At 35.6% G+C, this 20310-nt stretch overlaps 2 pseudogenes; both read right to left on the bottom strand.

Annotated features, from left to right (window-relative positions):
* Positions 1-2481: 2481 nt before the first annotated feature.
* Positions 2482-12319, bottom strand: LOC120203147 (annotated as a pseudogene).
* A 4792-nt stretch (positions 12320-17111) lies between these two features.
* On the bottom strand, positions 17112-20310 carry LOC120203160 (annotated as a pseudogene).

Here is a 20310-nt window from a genome sequence, read left to right as displayed (position 1 = left end):
CCAGGATGATGTTGTGAATAATCAATAACAAGCACCTTAGTTCACCAACCAGTTTCACTTCAGAGTTCTTCTAGAGATCGATGATCTTCTATTAGGTTCTTCTAATGAGTATGTTCTTTTAACTGACGGGGGAGAACCTGAATATTATGAAGAGGCTATTGAGAGTGAATACAAATATCAGTGAGTTGAAGCGATGAAAGATGAACTTCAATCCTTGCATGAAAACTATACCTTTGAGTTGGTGAACTACCTAAGGGTAAAGAACTTCGAAGAATCGGTGGGTTTATAAGCTAAAGCAAGAAAAAGTCTTCATCTCCACCATACAAACTAGATTGGTCGTCAAATGTTATACTAAAAAAATGTATTGATTTTGAAGAAATATTTCTCCGGTTGTGAAAAGTCCTCTATTAGAATTATACTGAGTTTGCAGCTTGTATGACTTAGAGGTGAACAAATGGATGAAAACTGTTTTTCTTCATGGTGATTTGGAGGAAGAGATTACATGGAGCAACCAGATGGATTTGATACAAGAGAAAAAGGATTACTTGTGCAGGGAATAATAACTTGTATGGCTTTAAGCAAGCTCCAAGGCAATGGTACAAGAAGTTTGAGTCTTTTATAAGGAGCAAGGCTATAAGAAGACTACTTCTAATCATCGTATGTTTGTTAAGATATTATCTGATGATGATTTCATTATCCTTTTGCTCTATGTTGATATGCTTATTGTCGATCGTAATGCTTCTAGAATTGAGAAGTTGAAGCAAGAGTTGAGTAAATCCTTTGCAATGAATGATTTAGGGCAGCAAAGTAAATTCTTAGCATAAGATTGATACGTGATAGAAAGGCCAAGAATTGTGGTTATCACAGGAGATGTACATTGAGAATGTACTTCAAAGATTCAATATGACAAAGCTAAAGCGATGAATAATCCGTTTGCTATGCACTTTAGATTGAGTGTTAAGCATAGTCATTCCATAGAAAAGAAGGAAGAGATGCAGAAGTTCTTTACTCTTCAGTTGTAGGCAGTTTTTTGATGTATTCAATGGTATGCACAAGACCAGACTTTGCTTATGTTGTTGGTACAGTTAGCGGTTTCTTTCTAATTCGGGCAAAGAGCATTGAAATACAGTAAAGTGGATCATGAGATATCTTTGTGGTAGTTCCAACTTAATACTTGTTTCGGTATGAGAAACATGTTCTTGTTGGATATATAGATTTAGAGATGGATGGGGACATTGAATCGAGGAGATCTACTCAAGTACTTGATCACTTATATATGGGAGCTGTGGCATGGCAATCAGATTGCAATCAAGATTGCAAAAGTGGTTGCATTGTCCACCACTGAATCAGAGTTTATTGCAGGTATCGAATCGTGCAAGGAGCTGCTTTGGATAAAGAAGTTTGTGCTGAACTTGGTTTACTCAAGAGAGGTAATTCATGTACTAATAGATCAAAAGCATATTGATGTGAGGTATCATTGGATGTTCTTGTAGCTAAACTGTTAGAGCTTGAGAAGATGTATACTGATGATAATGGTGCTGATATGTTGACGAAAACCTTACCAAGAGGAATGTTTGAAGCATGCTGCTTGATTGTCGGGATCAAGGTTTTCCACATAATTGGAGGGGAGATTTTTCAGGTGTAGGTCCTACTATATAGCAAAACCCATCACCCATTAAACTATAAAATAATATGGGTGTTGTGTTTGTACCTTTTTTTCTTGTTTTGGTTATGTTTTCTCTACCACCCTTTTAAAGTCTTTTTTACTTCGGTAAAAAGCCAACTTTTGGCTTACATGTGGACAACATAAAAAACAACAAAAATTAGATTTGATTTTTAGATAGGGAAGCTTCATACGAGAGAAAGAGAGTGTAGAAAGACATATTTTTCAAGCTTGGTGCAACATTGATCAATTCTTCGATAGAAGGTCCATCTGTGTTTTGATTGAGTTGATTTTTGGACAACAACTATGCGACTTGGTATTCTTGAGTTTGTAGGGTGGGATTTTTCATTTAAGTCCTGTAGCGACAGAAAATGTCAATTTTCAACAGCTGCATTTTTAGTGATATTCTCTCATTTTTCTCTCTTTTGCTAAGGATTATGTTGTTAGCCTTGTTAGAATTGAATGCTTGTTGTAGGTTTAATATTGTGATTTTGTAGTAGAACTTTTGATGATAGTGAAGTTTTTTTATCATACTCTAAAGTCTTGTGGTTTTTACCTTGGTTTAGAGGGTTTTCCACATAAAAATATCGGTGTCTCAATGCGTAGTGGTTGCATTGGTTGATTTGTGGTTGATTTTTGGTTGATTAGTGTTGCTAAAGAATATTTTTTGTGTTATAGTTGTTCCCATAATTTTTTATAAGAGTTATAGGGAGAGAAAGAACACCAATTGTGCTTCCGCTTGTGTACAGTTGTTCAGTTTCGTCCCCAAAAGATGGTAGGAATTTAATTGTTCCGATTCACAACGTAATCCATCCGTACTATGAGGAAGTGGTTCCGATGGAAGGGATATCGAAGACCCTTCGAAAAGAGGAAACTTGATAATCAAATTCGACGTCAAATTTCCGACACGGTTGACGACGGAACAGAAATCCGGAATCAAGAAACTCTTGGGTCCTTGACACTGATTTCTCTGAAAGCTCCCCATATGTATGCTTGATAGCAAGAAATATGGTCTGCAAGTAACTTGATATATCATTGCATAACAAAATGCAAAGACATAAATTTCATTAATTTTGTGCTTCTAAACAAAATATGAAATAAAAAATTACATTAATATTAACGAATATCAAATTTATAATTTCAAACATCACTTAAACACGTCCAATCTCACAATTTTCAAATTATTACAACATAATAACGATACAACTGTATATTTTACTTTAAATTAATTTAGAAAATAGAGTATAAAAAATAAGCCTACCTTATTTCGAACAATCATATAAATAAGGATAACTATTTCAGATACTACGAACTTTAGGTATTGCTTTGTTTATACCATTGAATTTTTAATTTTATCAATTGTAACACTAAACTTTAATTTCTGTTTCAATTATACCACTAAATCGTTAAAACGTTAACATCATGATGACATGGTTAATGGTTGCTGACTGATTGATGACTACTGACGTAGACACCTCGCCAAAACAATATCGTTTTGATCTGACTGTTAACGATTCAACGACTTAATGGTATAATTGAAACGAAAATCAAAGTCCAATGTTATAATAGGTAAAATTGAAGGTTCAATAGTATAAATGATACAATGCCTAAAATTGGTGATATCTAATGCAGTTACCCTATAAAGAATTCAAACCAATTTGGTAAATTCAAGTGGCATACCCGTCCCATTGGTCACGCCTCTACCGAAGACAGAATTTGCGTCGATCCAATTGAAGGCTAGAGGGCTGAGAAAAGCGTCGGGGATGCCAAACGAAGTGACCAAAGCGAGTGCATGCGGTCGGAGTTCACTGCACAGTTTCGCTATCTCTCTCCGTACATTGGCACCATTTTCGACCGATAGGTAGCCGTATCGGAGATACGAAGCATCTTCGGTGCAAGTCAAGGCATATAATGATCTCAATGTACCTAATACATCCTGCACAACGAGAGAGAAATGAAGTTGAATGATGCACAAAGAGCCTGCGTATCAACCCTGAAACACGCTTTCAATTTGCGAACAAGGAGTTTTCTTGGTGTAAATCGATTCCATCACCAAATCACTCACGAACATACATAAATATATTTAGGATAAATTACATGTTTAGTACCTAAATTATTAGTTTTAGTCCGTTTTAATACATAAACTTTCAATTTTTCAAAATCATACATAAAGTTTAGTTTTTGTTTCATTTTGATACTCGTTCAAAATTTAACGTTGTGTTTTGAAAAAGATTAAAAGTTTAGGTATTAAAACGGATCAAAATTGATAGTTTAGGTACTAAGCGCGTTAAGATTTTGACAATGGGGTACTAAAATAAAACAAAAACTAGACATTCGGTATATTTTTGAAAAAAATAAAAGTTTAGATACTAAAACGGACCAAAACTGACAATGGGGTACTAAAATAAAACAAAAACTAAACATTAGGTATATTTTTGAAAAAAATTGAAAGTTTAGATACTAAAACGGACCAAAACTGATAGTTTAGATACTAAATACGAATTTTACCCAATTTTTAATTAGTTAAGTTGGAGAATTATTATTAGATACATTGAGTTAATTACATCACATGTCCCTAAATCAAGACTCTCATTCTAAATTGACTCCTAAACTTTTCAACATTCCAATTTCATCCTCAAATTATGAGTTGCATTCTAAATTGGACCAAACATTTAAATATTCCAACTTTATCCATAAACTATGGCTCATATTCTAAATAATCCCCAAACCGTTGAAAATTCTAATTCCATCCCTAAGTCCATCCAAACATGTTATTAGTTTCAACTACAATTTAACTTAAATTTTGTTTTTCCCCCAAACATTATATAATATAGCTTAGGGGACGTGATCATCATATATTGATAGTTTATGGATGAAATTTAAATGTTTAAATGTTTAAGGATCAATTTAGAATGTGAGTAATAATTTGGGGTTGGAATTGGATGCTCAAACTTTTGGGGATCGATTTAGAATGCAACTCATAATTTAGAGATGAAATTATAATATTTAAAAGTGTAAGAACCAATCTAAAATAAAAGTTATAATTTGAGGATGTACGGTATAATTGGCTCATATATTGTTATTGAACTTTTGTTTTTACGTAAGATTAGAATAATGAAATATGTTCCCAAAGATAACTGTCAGGTTCTAATAGGATTCAGTTTGGTCATTTCAAGCTCAAGCCATACTGCTAAATTTTTTAAGGGTAAATTATGCATTTAATATATAAGCTATCAATTTTGATCCGTTTTAGTATTTAAACTTTCAATGTTTTCAAAATCATACCTAAATTTTAGTTTTTATTTCATTTTAATACCACACCGTTTAAAACTTTAGTTTTTGTTTCATTTTAATATCCCCTTGAAAAGAACGAAAGTTTAGGTACTAAAACAGACCAAAACTGATGGTTTATGTACTAAACACGTTAAGTTTTTAACGGAATAGTATTAAAATGAAATGAAAACTAAATGTTAGGTATGATTTGAAAAAAATTGAAAGTTTACATACTAAAACGGACCAAAATTGATAGATTAGATAGTAAATACACAATTTACCCTTTTTTAAAAACAAAGAATAAATGACACATACCTTCAGTGAACCAGGAGGTAGAGTTGCTTCTGCCTCAACAAATATTTGAAATATTGCTCGTTCCGAGAATGCTTTGCTCAAATCCTCTCCTAGCTGATAACACTGGTGTACAAACAATGATATGTGACAAATAGATTAAAAAATCGAAAATGAAAAGGAACTTGCTTGGAACTTAGATAAACAAAGTGGTTCCTCACCATATTGAAAGCCTGCTCGGAACTTGCTCCTTTAGCTCTACATTTCGAGACATCAGAACCAAAACGATCCAACAGGTCTCGCTCCCTTAAGCACAAGGCATCCATCTGATATAGGAAAGCTGGTCAGAGACTCCCACGAATTCGAATCATGGAATGTCCAAAATGGAAGAACTGATGCTACTTGTTGTATTACCTGGAATTCGCTGCATCGGAGGGTCGTGCTCGTTAGCTGCGACGGAATGACGGGGCGGGGTTTATTCATGTGTCCTAATCCCAGAGCCGTGAAACCCTCGTTCCGTTTGCAAACTGCGATGTATTCGGCGAGAAGAACCTTGCTGACCTGTGTTTATTTTGTTCGATCCGTAAGTTGTAACTAGTTGTTCTTGTCAAAGAAAATTTCCCAAGGGAAAGAGAGAAAATTGAATTTACCTGTTGCATCAAGATGGTATTGTCACCCTCAAATGTGGATTGCACATCAAATTCAGCTTTCAGATGACCGACACGATTCTCAGTCTTTAATCCTTGTCCTCCGCAAGCTTCACGACATACCTGAAGCATTTCAAAAGTTTAACCTTTGTATCGATACCTATGGTTAAATTATTCGAGTTAGTTCAGGATCGTTTGTTGGTCACCTGAAGTATTTGCATGTTATTCCAAGTAAAAGTTGCTTTGAATGAACTTGAAACTACATGAACGGTTTTGTTCGACTCTGTTGTCCTCTTCCTATACAGCATTTTGAAGTAATTTGCTGCAAAACTCATCGCATAGCTGCAGCATACAAAAATTAAAAGCAAATAAGTAATGAGAATTTATCAAAACCAGTTGCTCTAGCTAAATTATTATTGTTCCATGGCAATGGAAGCAATTCAATAAAACGTACAAGTGCAAATCACACACTGCACTCCATAAGAACTTCAGTTAAAGCTATATTTCAGCAAATAAACTGTAGGAATTATAGAGATGATTTGTTACCATTCCTATAGAGATATGATTTGTTACTATTCCTATAGAGATATGATTTTGTAAATAGATTTCTACAATCCCTTATTTTAAGAGATCATATCCTAGGATTATTATTTTTCCTTTCTTAGAGTTTCCTACTTTAGAGAGATATTTTTGTATATAAATATGTAATCTATCATATTGAAAAGAATAAGAAATTACAGAGAATTACTCTGATTTCTACATGGTATCAGCTTAGGTTACGGTTTCTTTCCAACCTAGATGATGTCCACAACTTCTTCTCCTACTCCGGAGATCACTTCAAATCCAGAAAATTTTTCTGGTTCTGCTGCTCAATCAGAAGGTAATTTGGCCATGAAAAAACCAGAAGGTAAACCTCATGCTACAGTTTTTTTTCTCCTCCCAGTCATCCCCTAATTGGATCCTCGATTCTGGTGCTACGGATCATATGACTGGTAATAAGGATTTGTTTTGCAATTTTTTTCCAAACTTTGGTAAAGTTGTCAAAACGGCTGATGGTTCTTTGTGCAAAATAGAAGGACATGGCACTGTTATTCTCAATGACCAGATTGTACTTAAAAATGTTCTCTTCGAACCAAATCTGGCTTGCAATCTCGCTTCCGTTAGTAAACTTTCCACCGACTTGCACTGCTCTGCAATTTTTAATGATATTGATTGTACTTTGCAGGCACTGAACTCGAATAAGATGATTGGTAAGGCCAGCTTGCAGAATGGTCTCTACATTCTTCCTGCCTCTACTAAAACCGAAATCTCGAAATCTTTTACCGCTTTAGAAAAAGTTGATAATGTTATGTTATGGCACTATCATTTAGGTCATCCTAGTTTTCACTATCTTGCATAAGTTTTTCCTGCTCTATTCATTCATAAAAGGCCAAATTCTTTTTCTTTCAAAGTTTGCTCTCTTGCCAAACACACTAAATCAACTTATTCTCCTTCTACATATAAGCCTTCTCACCCTTTTGCTTTGATCCACAGTGATATTTGGGGTCCTTCTCGGGTGAAGAATGCTGATAATTGTAAGTGGTTTATCACTTTCATTGATGATCACAGTAGGATAACTTGGACTTATTTGCTAAAAGATAAATCTGAAACTGCAGGTGTTTTTACCCAATTTTATAACATGGTTCTCACTCAATTTGGGTCTAAAATTCAGCTCTTTAAATCTAATAATGGCAGTGAATTTTTTGCTAAGTTTTTGGATGCGTTTTTCAGGGAAAATGGCATAGTTCAGATTAGTTCTTGTGTTGACACCCCACAATAAAACGGTATTGCCGAAAGAAAAAATATACACCTCCTTGAAGTTACTCGTTCTCTTCTATTTACCACTAATGTTCCAAAATATTTGTGGGGGAAGCCTTATTAACTGCCACATATTTAATCAATCGAATGCCTAGTAAGGTTTTACAATTTCAAACACCTCAATCTATATTTTTGCAATACTTTCCCCATTTTAAACCTATATCCTCCATTCTTCCACTTAAAATATTTGGTTGTATTGTTTTTATCCAAAACATTGCTCCTAATATGTCCAAGTTAGATCCTAAATCATAAAGTGTGTACTGGTTGAGTATTCTTCACTTAATAAGGGTTATAAATGCTATTATCCTCCTTCAAAATGATTTTTTACCACTATGGATATAACATTTTATGAGCAGGATCCCTATTTCACTCAGGCTGAAATTCAGGGGGAGACATGGAAGGATTTTCAGTCACATCAGGTATCTCCTCCTACTCTTCATTCTTAACCTTCAGAATTGCCACCAATTTTGTCCTTACCTATAGATTTGTCACCTGTAACTACTCCCCTTGATCCACTGGTAGTACCTATCACTACTTCACCCATACCCACTTTAAATACCCTTCTTGAAAATACATCTACTCCCATTCGAAATATTCCACAAACAACACCAATCAAACAACTTCGTTTCTATACAAGGAAAAGAAAACATATTCCTGAGGTTGTTTTGCAATCTGATGCTTGCCGAGAATTGGATTTGGGTCCAGCTGCCGAAATAGAAGAAGAAATCAGTAAGTCCACTTCCCCTACTCTAGATGACTTCCCTATTGCTATTAGAAAATGGGTTAGACAGTGCACCAAGCATCCTATTGAAAAATTTGCTGGTTATAATTCATTGATGTCGTCTTTTCAAGCATTTACAGCAAACTTGGATAAAGAATAGGTTCCCACAAGCATAGCTGAAGCTCTAAAGGATTCAAAATGGAGAAAGGTTGTTGAAGAGGAAATTTGTGCACTGGAGAAAAATGCTACTTGGACTGTTACGGACCTTCCTCAAGGAAAAAAGGTTGTTGGTTGTAAATGGATCTTTACTGTAAAGTATAACTCAAATGGTAGCATCCAATGAAACAAAGCGAGACTAGTGGCCAGAGGCTTTACACAAACATATGGGATAGATTTCACAGAAACTTTTGCACCTGTGGCGAAGCTGAATACTGTTTGAGTACTCCTAAGTTTGGCTATAAATTGCGATTGGAAATTACACCAACTTGATGTAAAAACGCTTTTCTTAATGGCAAGCTAGAAGAAGAAGTCTATATGAAGTTTTCACCTGGCTTAAAGTCTGTTGAAGGAAGTAACAAGGTATGCAAGCTCAACAAGTCTCTATACGGGTTAAAACAATCACCCAGAGCTTGGTTCGAGAAGTTCACTAAAGTCATCCTAAAAAACGGCTACAAGCAATCCCTCGCCGATCACACTCTTTTCATCAAGGTAACTTCTACAAATAAGAAAGCTATCCTTATTGTGTACGTGGACGACATAATTCTTACCGGAGATGATGAAGAAGAGATTTGCAATTTGAAGAAGTTATTAAATAAGGAATTCGAAACCAAGGACTTGGGAAAGCTAAGGTATTTCCTAGGAATGGAGGTAGCAAGGTCAAAAGAAGTACTTGTGATCAACCAAAGAAAATATGTACTTGATTTACTCAAAGAAACTGGTTTTCTTGGTTGTAAGCCGATTGATACACCAATGGAGGCAAGCTTGAAATTTAAAAAAGAAGATGAGTCCTTGGTAGACAAAGAAAATTTTCAAAGATTAGTTAGGAAACTAATTTATTTATCCTTGACAAGGCCAGATATAGCATTTCCTGTAAATGTGATAAGTCAACACATGACTAATCCTACTGAAGAGCATATGGCAGCAGCAAATAGAATTCTCAAGTACTTGAAGAAAACTCCAGGACACGGTTTAATGTTTAAGAAGACACAAGACAGAACTGTTAAGATCTTTACAGATTCTAGTTGGGCCGGAGACCTTACTGAAAGGAGATCCACTAGTGGCTACTGCACCTTTGTTTAGGGAAACCTTACAACTTGGAGAAGTAAGAAACAATCTGTCGTTTCAAGAAGTAGTGCTGAAGCTGAATTTAGAGCACTAGCATTGGGAATATGCGAAGGAATTTGGCTACTTAAACTACTGAAAGAACTTGTCACTAATCAAGAGGATCACTTTGAAGTTTTGTGTGATAATCAATCTGCTATTCAAATTGCCAAGAACCCAGTTCAACATGATCGGACAAAGCATGTTGAGATTGATAGGCATTTTATTGCTGATCAAGTTAACAAAAAGACAGCCACACTTTCATACATTCCTTTAGAAGAACAAGTTGCAGACATTCTTACTAAGGCTTTGCCAAAGCCTGTTTTCAATAAATTCCTATTCAAGCTGGGATTATACAATGTATATTCTCCAACTTGAGGGGGAGTGTAGGAATTATAGAGATGATTTGTTACCATTCCTATAGAGATATGATTTGTTACCATTCCTATAGAGATATGATTTTGTAAATAGATTTCTACAATCCCTTATTTTAAGGGATCATATCCTAGGATTATTATTTTTCCTTTCTTAGAGTTTCCTACTTTAGAGAGATATTTTGTATATAAATATGTAATCTGTCATATTGAAAAGAATAAGAAATTACTGAGAATTACTCTGATTTCTACATAAATCATAGATATACTTACGCTTTTGCGACAAGAGGGAAGAGTCGTCGTTGATGACTTGGATAATCGAGCAATAAGACCTGTGGTTCATTTCGTTTGAGAGAAAACGCCCTCCTCGTTAGTGCATACCTAATGGCAATTGCTAAACCAACCTAAAAGGGAAAGGAATGGCATGATATCAACGACCTTTCCATTTGCTATTAGTGCCTTAGTGGCATGCCACCCTACACCCCAAAATAAAAAAAATATGCAATGATTGTTTTCCAATTACTGAAGATACCTTTGATTGGTAACTGCATTAACCGAAACATTAAGACGACCTCCTGTTAGAGGGGCCATGGATGCAGCAAATCTCTGAATTAAAGCAACAGACAGTTAGAGCCATCAAAACATTATTACCACCATAAATGGACCCTATTGTTGTGAAACATTAGCAACCATGTTTAACAAGACGGATACCTAATCCGGGTTCTTTATCGGACTTATATACTGTCCATCATGTGAAACATTAGCAACTGCATTTAGCAAGTTCTCTCGGGGCACTCTAACATTGTCAAACCTGAAATCACAAATGTAAATCTTTTAGATTAGAACTTCTGTTGGAAACAAACATTAAAGAATTCATTGTAAAAAAGTTTAGGTTTCGAGTTTACCAAATCCGACCATTATCAACACCGTTTAAACCAATTTTGTGACCACAGTCAGCTATACGAATGTTTGGACATGTGTTACCATCAGCATCCCTGATTTGAACTACAAACGCATGAACCCCTTGATTGGTTCCATTGATATGCAGCTGTGAAAACACAACTGTATGCGTCGCATGCTAGACAGCAAAGAAACAGAAGTCAGCCTACGTCGAATGCAAATGAATCTAAAAGGACAATCCATGGAGAAATGGTATTGGTTCTAAGACAATCATACATACGTTAAAAGCACCACCAATCCAATACTTCTGAGCTGATTCACAAGGAGTATTAATGACGAACTCCCCGGTGTTCGTATCATACGTTGTTACTGTTTCATACCGCGAACCTAAAAGCAGTAATGGCAGAATAAATCAGGAGCAAGAAATGTAGATGACTGCATAGAAATTCATACAAAAGACTTGATTCCCATTAGCAAAACACATACATTACTTCCATGCCCCAACTCCGTCATTGCAAAGCAACCCTTGACCGTGTAATTTTCAGTAGCCCTCAGCCACTTGTCGTGATGGTGTTTTGTACCGAGAAATTTGATGGCACCACCCCTGCAAACATTTAGAACAATCGTAGCACTCAGTCCCAATTTTTTTCTTTTCCACTTTGACCTTGTTCACAAACACATTTCAGACCAAATGCATTTATTTCTAAAAAAATCATAAATCATTTACCAACTTTCAATTTTCAAATCAACTTCAGAAAAGGAGAGGGAAAAAGTACAGTGAAACGCACCACAAGAAGAAGTGAACTCCGAGCTTAATGTTGATGGAATGATCGAAGATACTGAGAACCTCAAGGAAGGCGCATATCCTCAACACGATATCTTCTTCCTTCTCCATTAACCATCCTTTGAACACTCCCTTCTCCTGCAAATACTCAATCCGTTTCATCGTCATCTCCCGCTGTTGCTCCATCGGCTGGGTATAATCCGGCGACACGAACACCTTCCCGCCCCTCGCCTTCGGGTTGAACAACTCGCTCCGCATCATCAATCTGAACAGCCAATCACGTCCCTCCACATCATGTCCGTCGATTAGGTTCCGCATCTGCTTGACGTCGAACGCGTAGCTTTCGGAATCTTCGGGCGCGGAGTAACTCAAACAAGCGTTTGATGAGAGGGACGAAGGCGGATCACAGGATGATTGAAGGAGGAGATGATTTGTTAAGATTTTTGTTCTTTGAAAAGCTCTATCCATGGAGGAATCACAGAGAATCTTTTCTTCCTAGAATTGGCGGTTAAAATTCAAAAATTCGGTTATGAAAATGAAGTTCCTGTTTGGGGACTTCCAACGACGGGATGTATTTATAGGCTTTTTTTAAATATGGACCGTCTGTATACAATATATATATATAATTTTATTTAATGAAAGAAATAAAGATTTGGATTTTGCGTGTTCGAAACAGTATCTTTTTCCCGTTATTTATAACTGTAATTTGTCACGGAATTTTTGTTAGTCAACAAAATTATTAAGATAGTGTCGTAAAAAATAAATCCTATGGTAAATTACGTGTTTAATATTTAAATTATTAATTTTAATTTGTTTTAGTAATTAAATTTTTAATTTTTTAAAGTTATACTTAAAGTTTAATTTTTATTTTATTTTAGTATTCTGTCGTTAAAAATTTTAGTTTTTGTTTCATCTTAATATCCGTTCAAAATTTATCATTGAGTTTTGAAAAAATTGAATGTTTAGGTACTAAAACGGACCAAAATTGATGGTCTAAATACTAAATGTGTTATGTTTTCAACGATGAGGTAATAAAATGAAATAAAAACTAAACATTTTTAAGTTAAAAAAGTATAGAGAAGTTTATATTTTTGAAAAAAAAAATATCGCTTTCGTATTATTTTTTTTCTTAATGTGACCCTCCAACTTAGAAAATAAATTTAATGTGGTCCTTTGATCAACATTTTTCGTCATTGATCGTTACAGTGTTGACATTGTAATTCATCGTGTTTGACATGACAGTCTACGGTGCTGACGTGACAGTCCATCTGTCATGTTTGAGTTATCAATTTAACTCATCTGTTTTGTTTGAGTTACCAATTTAGCTTATTTACCATGTTATCCGTCACGTTATCAACTACCGTGAACTACCACATCAACACCATGAACTGTTATAGCAGTACTGTGAATTGTTACATCAATATTATAATAATTAGTGAAGAAAAATATTCATCAGATGACTATATTAAATTTATTGTCTAAATTAGAGAATCAAATTGATAAAAAAAAATAATACGAAAATTACGTTAACTTTTAAAAAGGTACAGAGTTTTTTTTTTTAGGTTATATCGACTAATTAAATGTCTCAACCCTGCACGTGGCGGTCAGAAGAAGAGGTCACAACTTCAAGCGGTTTTTGGTGCAGAGTTACTAGATGACGTTACGGGCATTTGTTGCGGTGGCGGCACAATCGTTTACGGTGGAAGCTAGGGCGGTGCTCCTAGGTATTAGGTGGCTCAGACGGTGGAAGGTACTAGCTAGGGCGGTCCTTATAGGTATTAGCTGCCTTATGAAGATGCGGCTTACTCATGCTAAATTTTGTAAGAGTAATTCAGATTATAATAACAATCCAAATCATACTTAAAAAAATATAAAATTAAGGGTAAATTATAAATTTGGTGACTGAACATTACTCTATCTCTTATTTCACTTACTGTACTTTAAATCTTTTTAATTGCCTCATTAAACTTAATACATTGTGTTTTTTGTTACCCGACCGTTAAATAGTTAATGGCATTAAAATGAGATGTTATATAAATGCAAAACGACGTTGTTTTGGTAAAAATTTTGTTTTTGTAAAACGACTTCATTTTTAACACCGTTAAGTATTAACAACGGAGTGACCAAAATATGAGAGAATGTAAAGTTTGGTAGCAAAAGAACTTAATTGAGCGAAGAAATTAAAACCTTTTAAAGTTTAATGAGCAAAATAGGAGATAGAATAAAGTTCAATGATGGAATTTATAATTTACCCTAAAATTAAACTCGAACATAAGCTTCATTGATTATATTTAAACTAACACGATTTAAAAATCATAAAAAAAATAAATAAATGGAATCCACGACCAAAGCAAAAACTAGATAAAAAAATCCAATAAATAACAAAAAAAATCGTAAAATTATATATAAAACACCAAAACACATGTTGAATGAATCATGAGTCTCAAATCACAAATAAATAAATAAATAAATAAATAAATAAATAATACAAATTGCGGAATGTATGGAAACGTGTCCTAACGTGAAAGCTACGATATAATCATCTAATGGTTTTGTTTAGTTTTTTTTCCCTTCCGGTTCCAAATCTTTGGTCTGATTAATTTGGACCGAATCAAGTCGAATAGTTAGTTTTGGTAGATGAGTCATCTAATAAGAATTTTTTACATACGTAAAGATTCGAACATGGGACTTTCTTTAAACGATATCAAACTACTTACCACTTGAACTTATCTCTATTGATTGCAAAATTATCATCTAATGTTTTTGTTTTGTTTTTTTCTTTAGGCTATAAAATGATTTTATTCCATGGTCATGTAACTTTATTTAAATATTGATGAATTCGTTGTGTGAATTAAAGTCGTTTATAAAAAGAATTCTACTGAGATTATGTTAAAGGGTAAATTTTGTGTTTAGTATCTAAACTATATGTTTTGATATGTTTTAGTACTTAAAATTTTATTTTATTTTTCAAAATCATACCTACCGTTTAGTTTTTGTTTCATATGATATTAAAAACTTAAATAACGAGCTGAAGGGGCATAGCTCCGGTAGACGGACGACCAATATGAATGGTGAATCACGAGAGAATGATAAGTCGACCAACATAGTCCAGTTTCAGACCCATCGAACAGTTGACGATCTGAGATCAGAGGATGAAGAGTTCATCGATTTGGAGAGATTGAGGCATTTTTGGTGAAATGAAGGTCGAAATCACGTTCAAGGGGTCAAAAAGACGAGAAATTCACTAAGTTATCTATGTCTGGTGCTCAGGGACATCGGAGTGATCTATCTCTATATGTCATTGCCTTAACTATTTACGCTTTTGCTCATTAGGCTGTCACTAGTCGCTCATCGTTATATTATACTTATAATTGTCCTGAATGTATGTATGACATTGTTCTACACGATATCCTTTATGGTTAATGCAATCAACGTATTTATTTCAAAAAAAAATTATGCACAACATATTAAATAGTATCAATGATTAAATGGGTATTATTCTCTTTAAAATTCTTGAATTTGAGTCGGTACATCTATAAAATATATATTATTAATAAATAAATAAAATTTTAAACAAAGATTATCTTTTAATTATTTCATACTATTAAAAAAACTATCACTTCCTCCTAAATTGGATTTTATTTTTGTTGCAAATAAAGTCATATTTAGGGATGTGCATTTGATCGAGTCAAGTCGAGTAAAAAAATTTCGATTTATTCTAGTTGACGAGTAGTATTTTAAAAATCGAACTTAACTTTGAAATTTTTTTGAGTCGATTCAAGTTTAAGAAATTTTAATTGAGTTATTCGAGTTTCTATACTAATTTGATTATAATTATTTATAGCATTATGCCAAGGATTTGTTCCAATTTTTTGACTTTCTCTAATCATATAAGATATAGTTGCACATTAAAATGTTATTAAATATATCAAATACAATCTAAAATTATGAAATATATTCATAGTATTATATTTTAAAGAAAGTATTTTGAGAGTAAAATATTAATTTTGGGAGTAAAATATTGATAAGAATATGAAAGGTGTCAAGGAATTGATGAGAAGAAAGAATTTACAAACAATTATAGTTAAAAGATCAAATTGAGTAAAATGTAAAGTTAAGGGATTAAATAAAAAGAGAGAGATTACATTTTTAGTAAAAAAGTAAGAATTGAAGTTACATGTATTCCATTTTGATATATGAGCATGTGGTTCATTTTTTGTAAAAAAGGATTTAAAATAAGGATGAATTGAAGAAATAAAGAATAATGAAAAATTGAGGACTAAATTGAAAAATAAAAAAATTGTTATCAAAAAGGGAATTGAAAGTACATATGTATTCTACAATGTTTAGGAGCATATAGTTAAAATTTAGTAAAAATTGATTTAAAATAAATGATGAATTGAAGAAATAAGAAAATTATAAAAAATTGAGGGACTAGATTGAAAAATAGAAAAATTGTTAGCAAAAAGATGAATTAAAAGTATATATGTATTCTACGATGGTTTAGGAGCATGTAGTTTAAATTTGGGAAAAACAGACTTAACATAAAGAATGAATTGAAAGAATAATAAAATCAATGACTAAATCGTAAAATTGTCAAAATACTTAGTCAATTTTTTTTTATTTTTGGAATAACTCGAAATTTCAAAATTTTGACTCGAATTAAACTTGAAAACCAAATTAAAAATTTGAGTTGACTCAAATAACTAGAATAACTCGACTCGAATAACTCGAAATTAAAAAAAAAATTGAGTGTCGAGTTTTGTTCACCCTAGACATATTTGTCTTGAAAACCCAATCTCATAGGCTTCTCGGCTCATAGGCCCAGCAGCTAGGCCACTTTCTTTGCACCTCGACTTGCCGCCATTACAAAATGATACTTTTTCTTTAGATTCTTTTTCTTCTTCTTCCAGGCTAAATTTTGGCATTGTCACGTGTTTTTCTCTGTAGGTATGTTATATTCAAGAGTGAAGAACGATAGCAATCTGGGTATTTGTCTATTTGTTGCGTAATGAATCTGCTTAGACCTCAAATGATGCATTTTCCTTTGATTAATTCATGAAATTGCATGGTTTACATATTTATATCTCTTTGATTCTGTTAAAATAAAGCTTTATTGTCCCACATCGTTTGGATTCTGCTTTATATGAGCATTGAGTATTTGATTCATAAATGAACTGCGTAAACCTCAAAGTGATGCTTTCCCTTGATCAATTAACAATGTCTAATTTCTGCACATATATGGCTTCAAATCATATACAATATCTATCTGGAGAAAAAATCATTCAGAAATACGATGATTGCTCGGGGAGAACCTTCATCTGCTTAAGCACCAGAGCTACTTTCTTCCGAATCGCGTCCTCGTTGAGTAGTTGGATGAGGATTCCCTCGGATCTCTGAAACAACGGTTGGCTGATTCGAGAGTGGTTTAGGATCTGCTGGAATAAGTCCAATGCCTTTGTTTTGGCAGGTAAGGATCCCTTCTCCAAGACCTGCAGGATTGCCTCGATACCTTGGCTCTCTACGATGGCGGCGGTTGCCTGTGACAATCTGCTTTGATCTTCTAGCAATGTTTCGAGAGCCGTTAAGGCGGCCTCGGCGACACCGGAGTTTGTATCGCTCAATGTTTGTAATAGGGGCTTCACGGCGTCTGCCTTGATGAGGCAGAATGTATGTCTCTGTGAACATGCGACACCGTGGATGGGACATGAGATTTCATTGTCCCTCGAGGCCGAGCAGCACCAGGACATGTTAGGGAAGAGATTCATCATGTTAAACGGTGATATTGAGGCCTCTTGCCTTACCCTGATGCTTGCACTGGAGACTGACGTGCTGGTGGAACGGGATAGGTGTGCGAGAGCAATGGCTGTTCGTTGCTTGGCCAGTGAGTTGCCGGTAGAAAGCACTCGAACTAAGGACGGGTATAACTCGAGCTGTCCTACTTGCCTCCAAACTTCAGGCTTCGAGGATTCTGTGAAGCGTAAAAGTGCTGCCAGAGCATTTTCAAGTAGAGATTTGTCCTGGTTATTGGTCGCTCTGATCCCACTGAATTCTTCATCTGAACTGCAAATCACTTCGTGAATGGCTTTTAAAGTTTCCGACCTAAAGAGTATTTCATCGATATCAATATCATCTTTCGGAAGTTGGCTAATAATCCCTGCAGCAATGGATCTCTCTTCGAAATCCGGTGAACAGGTGAGGATAGATGCCAAGTTGTTGATGGCAGTTTCTTTTATGGGAGATGGTGGGAGTGGAACCCCATCGGGATGACCTTCAGACATACAGTATATTAGCTTCATCGCCCATTTTCTAACAAAAGGCTGGTTGCCATCGAGGCAAGAGAAAAGGTGGCTGATGGCATCTGTGTTAGCTCGTATCAGACTTCGAGTCGTCTCCGATTTATTGCTAAGTTCAATCAGCAGGTGTAAGAATTGAATCTTAAACTGAGGCTCGGATTTTTCTACAAGCTGCAAAAAGAGACCAACGTTATGCTCGGACTGCAGCTCCTGCAGCCCCTGGTACGTCTGAAATTCTGGAGGCTGACAAGTTTTCACCAGCAAAGCTAGAATCTCGGCAGCTTCTTGTTTAAGAGTAGGATCCGACCTGAATGAGATAACGTTAAGCACAAGCAGTATAGTCGCTGGGTCCGATAGGAACCGCTTTACCATCTTCGGATATTGGATAAGCTTCTTGACACACTTTATGCAAGCAGATTTACATGCCGGGGAGTTGGAGGATAGCATGTGAACTAGATTGTGAACAAATTGTTTGTCTTTGAAGTCATTTATGCTGTTTTCTTTGAGCTGCAAGTTCACCAATGCAGCAGCCATCAATGCTTGAGTCTCTTGGTGTCCGACTGCTTGGTTGAATCGAGCAACAAACGACTGATAGTATCCAGCTTCAGCCATCTTCACAACAAAGTGTGTGTGGGATGAAAGATTCCGCAATACGTTTTGAGCTTTCAATGCGATATCGGGGTTGGAATTACCGACCAAAGAAACCAGGAGTGGAATACAATCCTTGGTATTCCCTATATTTTCTACGAGAGCATCGGTTTTAGAAAGTTCCAACAAGATGCCAATCATATTCGGTTCTGTTTCACCGTTATAGATCCACTTGACGATACGGCGTACAGCTCCCGCTGCAACAATTTCTTGCTGCAATTCCCAGAAGGAACTTCAAACATTTGATACGCAACATGTTAAATGTAAAAAACACAAATCTAATTCTTACCTTCTGATCATTGCAGTATTTCGCTAAGCAATAAAGGCATTTCACAGTTGCCATGGTGTTAAGCCTAGCATCTTTTAATGATCCGACAAACTTCGGGGTGAGCCCCTCCTTTGCAGCTCTCACAGCATATTGAGGGGTTTCCATGAGAACCTGCATATCGTCCAAGGCTTCGTTTTTTCTCATATGGTCGTCGGAGTTTATTCGGGAGACCGCTGCTTGAAATCTCCAGTCCATATCATTTTTCTTCCATTCTTCTATCGAGGACTGAAGGTTAAGATTTGGTGTTAACTCCAAACTTTGAAGCTCTTCTTTGCAAGTGGGGCAATCCTTCTTTCCACTCTCGAAGTATTCCCGTATCGCTTTCCGTTCAAAATCGCTTTCCGTTCAAAGCTGTGGCCACAAATGACCGCAACCGGATCAACCATCATCTCATTGCACAAGGGGCATATGAAGGAACCAATAGGGTATTGCTTATGATACGTTGGGGTCTCCTCGCTTCGTGGGCTCGAAACGATTTCGGTACTATACAACAACTGTATCAATTGGGAAAGCTGAAGTGCCTCAGCTTGCTTCTTTTGAGCTTCCATCTCTTCCTTTTCCTGCTTCAGAAGTGCCAATTCATTTTGTACCAAAGATGCATTCGCATCAGCATCAACGGCTTCGGCGATCTTCTCCAGAAGCTTTACGGCAATGTCTCGGTTTCTACTACTTTGTGACATCGAATTCTCTATCTCCGAAACAATCGTTTCAGTCGCTACCGCCACTCGAAACTCCATCGAATTCAGCTTCTCGATAACTTCATCATTCATGCTCTTCAAGCTCAGTGCCATTTCAAGATTAGTCAGCTGAAACGAGGAGATGGTTGAGGCAATATCTTTAGCTAAACCATGCATCTGTGAGAGCACCGAATGCGAGTGAAGCAAGAACCGAAGACGGCTGCCGGACTTATAATTATCGATTATCTTCCGAGCTCTCCGTAACTGCTCATTCAACTTCACCAGAGCCGCCTTGGTGAACTCCGATCCCCTGGCAGCCTCTATTTTCCGGACACTTAACAACCCCAAAAGCACGTCCAGCTCCGAAATACTCCTTGAAAACTCTCGAAAGTTGTCCTTCTCGATCATCACGTCCCTCGTCTCCTTGGCGAGCTCCGTCGTCTGAAGCGCCACACGGTTCCAGAATTCTTGCAAAACCGCCCCGCCGACATCCTCGGTCCCGATATCAAAGTCCATAAGGTAATTAATTAT

The sequence above is a fragment of the Hibiscus syriacus genome, unplaced genomic scaffold, assembly GCF_006381635.1.
Source record: "Hibiscus syriacus cultivar Baekdansim isolate YM2019G1 unplaced genomic scaffold, ASM638163v2 tig00009055_pilon, whole genome shotgun sequence".
Classification (NCBI taxonomy): Eukaryota; Viridiplantae; Streptophyta; class Magnoliopsida; order Malvales; family Malvaceae; genus Hibiscus; species Hibiscus syriacus.
This window is presented reverse-complemented; position numbering and strand designations above follow the sequence as displayed.